Source organism: Myotis brandtii, unplaced genomic scaffold, assembly GCF_000412655.1.
Source record: "Myotis brandtii unplaced genomic scaffold, ASM41265v1 scaffold15, whole genome shotgun sequence".
Taxonomy (NCBI): domain Eukaryota; kingdom Metazoa; phylum Chordata; class Mammalia; order Chiroptera; family Vespertilionidae; genus Myotis; species Myotis brandtii.
In genome coordinates, this window is record NW_005355410.1 from 1,777,076 (window position 1) to 1,780,958 (window position 3,883).

Here is a 3,883-nt window from a genome sequence, read left to right on the forward strand (position 1 = left end):
AAGAAAGAAAGAAAGAAAGAAAGAAAGAAAGAAAGAAAAAAGAAAGAAAAGAAAGAAAGAAAAGGGGAGGGGAGGGGAGGGGAGGAGGAGGGAGAAGGGGAAGGGGAAGGGAAGGAAAGGAATGAAGAAGTACAGAAGAAGCCACAGAGACTGGTAGGAGGGGCAAAAAGATGGATCAGGAAGGCCCCACATCCATGGCGTGGTGATTAAAAATCAGGAGGGATAGCTTGGCTGCAGAATCTCCTCACCACCCATATCCTCGTTGAGGAGTTCCCACGCCCCCCAACAAGGCTCCCCAGCCCAGGGCTCCACAGAGGGCTGCTGAAGTCCTAGGCACAAGGATTATTTGCTGGACTCACTCATTCTGAGCTCCAGCAATGGGGCAGCAGCTCAAAAAGTGCCAGGGCCATCCAGGTAAGAAATGAATTGTCTGGCTTCAAGGTGAGGGCTGGATTAACAGCTTTCTCCCTGACAGAAATGCACAGACACTGTTGTTCCTAGGTAAGGACTTCGTCCACCTAGCCTGCAGGCACAGACAGGCACCAAATCTGAGTCTACACTAAACTGGCTAACACCACTTGCACTACCTTGCTGATTCTCAGAGACTCCATCCAACCCAACTTGCAGGCCCAACCAAGTGACTTCCAGCAACTTTTTTATACAGCCTGTCTCCATTCTGCTGCAAACTTTCCCAAAACCTCTCAAATGTTCCCAACTCCAAACAAGCAGCAACTGGCCATGGCATGCCCCATACCTCTTGCTAAACAGCCCAAAGACAAGCACTAATGGCAGCTGGCCTCAGTTGGCAGCTTAACCTCTCCTAGGCACCTCCAAGTACAAGGCAATTATCTACAGATCATTTTGTAGCTCATACCAGGTGGCCCTGAGCCAGGCACAGGCAGTGGCTGACCTTAGATTGCATCAGAGCCCCTTCCAAGAGGCCCCAGAGCAAATTCAAGTGTCCAGAGCACCCCCACAATTGGCTCCACAAACAACACTCCCAAAGGGCAGACTCAGCAGACACCAATGCCCCAAACAACAGCTTGTCCATTATACTCATGGCCAGTCCTCACAGCAAGTTAGCCTGAGGGTCTATCCAACCCACTGACCTGACAATAGCAATCAAGGCTCAACAACAAGAGGGCCCAAGAACCCACACAAGGGACACCCCAGAGCACCCAGCCCAGGTGACCAGGGATATGGCGCCACTGGGCCACATAGAACACCTACTACATAAGGCCAACCTGCCCAAATCAGGAGATATGGCAGATCTACCTAATACATAGAAACAAACACAGGGAAGAGTTAAAATGAGGAGACAAATGAAAGAATAGAACAAAACTCCAGAAAAAGAACTAAACAAAACCAAAACAAGCAATCTACCAGATGCAGAATTCAAATCAGTGGTCATAAGGATGCTCAATGAACTTAGGAGAAGAACAGATGAACTCAATGAGAACTTTAACAAAGAGACAGAAAACATAAAAATGGAGATGGAAAACATAAAAAAGAGCCAGTCAAAAATTAAGAATATAATAACTGAAATAAAGACTATATTAGAGGGAATCAACAGATTATGTGAAGCACAGAATCAAATCAGTGATTTGGAAGACAAGGTTGCAGAAAACACCCAATCAGAACAGGGGAGAAAAAAAAAGAATCCAAATAAAATGAGGATAGTTTAAGGCAGCAGTCGCCAACTGGTGGTCTGCAGACCACTGGTAGTCCGTGAGGTCCAAAAGGTTGGCAACCGCTGGTTTAAGGAAACCTTTGGAGCAGCAGTTGCCAACCGGTGGTCCACGGAGCACTGGTGGCCGTGAGGTCCGAAAGGTTGGCAATCACTGGTTTAAGGCACCTCTGGGACAACGTTAAGTGTAACAACATTCATGTCATAGGCGTACCAGAAGGAGGAGAGAGCTAAATGTTGAAAACATATTTAAAGAAATAATGACAGAAAACTTCCCTAACCTGGCGAAGTCAATAGACATACAAGCCCAGGAAGCAGAGTCCCAAACAAGATGAACCTAAAGAGGCCCACACCAAGACACAGCATAATTTAAATGCCAAAGGTTAAATACAAAGAGTGAATCTTAAAAACAGCAAGAGAAAATAACTTAGTTATCTTCAACGGAGTTTCCATAAGACTGTCAACTGATTTCTCATCAGAAAATTTGCAGGCCAGAAGGGATTGGCATGAAATATTCAAAGTGATGAAAAGTAAGGACCTGCAACCAAGATTACTCTACCCAGCAAAGCATCATTTAGAATGAAAGGACAAATAAAGAGCTTCCCAGACAAGAAAAAGCTAAAGGAGTTTACCACCATTAAACCTGTAGTACAAGAAATGTTAAAAGTACTTCTTTAAGAAGAAAAAAAAGATTACAAAATATGAATATTAAAATGGCAATTTCTACATGTCTATTAACAATTACTTTAAATGTATTTGGGTTAAATGCTCCAATCAAAAGACATGGGGTGTCTGAATGGATAAGAAAACAAGACCCACGCACATTCTGCAAACAAGACCCACCCACATTCTGCCTACAAGAGACCCACTTCAGATTAAAAAAACAATGCACTGACTGGAAGTAAAAAGATGGAAAAAGACATTTCATGCAAATGAAAATGGAATAAAAGCTGGAGTAGCAATACTTATATCACAAAAAAATTAGATTACAAAACAAGCTATAGCAAGAGACAAAGAAGGACTCAGCATTCCACTTCTGGATATTTATCCAAAGAAACCAAAAACACTGATTCAAAAAGACATATACATCCCTATGTTCACTACAGCATCTACTAGGATCTACATAATAAAAGATATACATGTAAATTGACCATCCCTCCGCTACGCTCACCAGCCAATCAGGAGTGAATATGCAAATTAACCCAACAAAGATGGTGGGTTAATTTGCATACACAGGCGCCGGGTGGAGAGCAGAGCGGGAGAGCTGGCGGAGAGTGGAACAGCTTGGGGAACTTGGCCCCCCAAGCCGCCAGACCAAGAGCAGAGAGGGAGAGCTGGCAGCTTGGAGGACTTGGCAGAGTGGGAGGCCGTGGGACGGAGACAAAGCAAGAAGGGAAAACCAAGAGCACGGGGAGCACCAGGAATTCTGGGAATAGTAGTTCTGGTGGCAGCCCCAGGACCAGAAGCTGAAGCCCAGAGCACGGGGAGCACCAGGAATGCTGGGAATCTAGGAATGACGGATCTCCTAGACACTAGAGCAAAGTGAGCCTGGAGCAAGTTACGGTTGTGGTGGGGGATGGAGGAAAAGCAAAGGTGAGAGACATAAGTAAAATCAGAGTGTCTAGGAAAAATTAAAGGGAAGATATCCTAAAACTTCCAGGAAATCTCCACCAATGAAGTAAAGAAAAAAAAATGCCTCTATTATTCTGTGAGCAACAAACCAAACTGAGTTGGGGTCTCAGACAATTCGCCATATGACTGCAAAGACAGACAGAAACTCCCAATTGGAGAGGGCTCCCAGATTGGAGAGGGTGCAGGTCGGGCTAAGGGACCGAAACACTGTAACGACCGGAATGACCAGTTGCCATGACGCCCACTGTGGCCAGCGAACCAGCCCGACTATAGGTGGGGCTGGGGGCCAACCTCCTGCTGCCCCTCCCCCCAGCCAGCCCCACCCCTGATGGGCCCCCACCACCACGATTGGCCTGAAGCCCCTCCCCCAGCTGGCCCCACCCCAATGGTGGGGCTGGGGGCCAACCTCCTGTGGCCCCTCCCCCAGCCAGTTCCACCCCTGATTGGCGCCCCCCACTCCAATCAGGGGCAAGGCCGGCTGGCCAACTGCCTGCAGCCGCTCCCCATGGCTGGTCCCGCCTCCCCATCGGCCCCCCCCCCCAAACCCATTTGGGGGGCGGGGTG

The 3,883-nt window shown here is 47.3% G+C and overlaps 1 protein-coding gene across 1 annotated transcript in view; it reads right to left on the minus strand.

The window, feature by feature from the left end:
* The window catches only part of SUCLA2 (succinate-CoA ligase, ADP-forming, beta subunit), a 62,661-nt gene that overhangs the window by 49,541 nt on the left and 9,237 nt on the right, over window positions 1–3,883 (minus strand). The gene's annotated exons all lie outside the window — the stretch shown is intronic.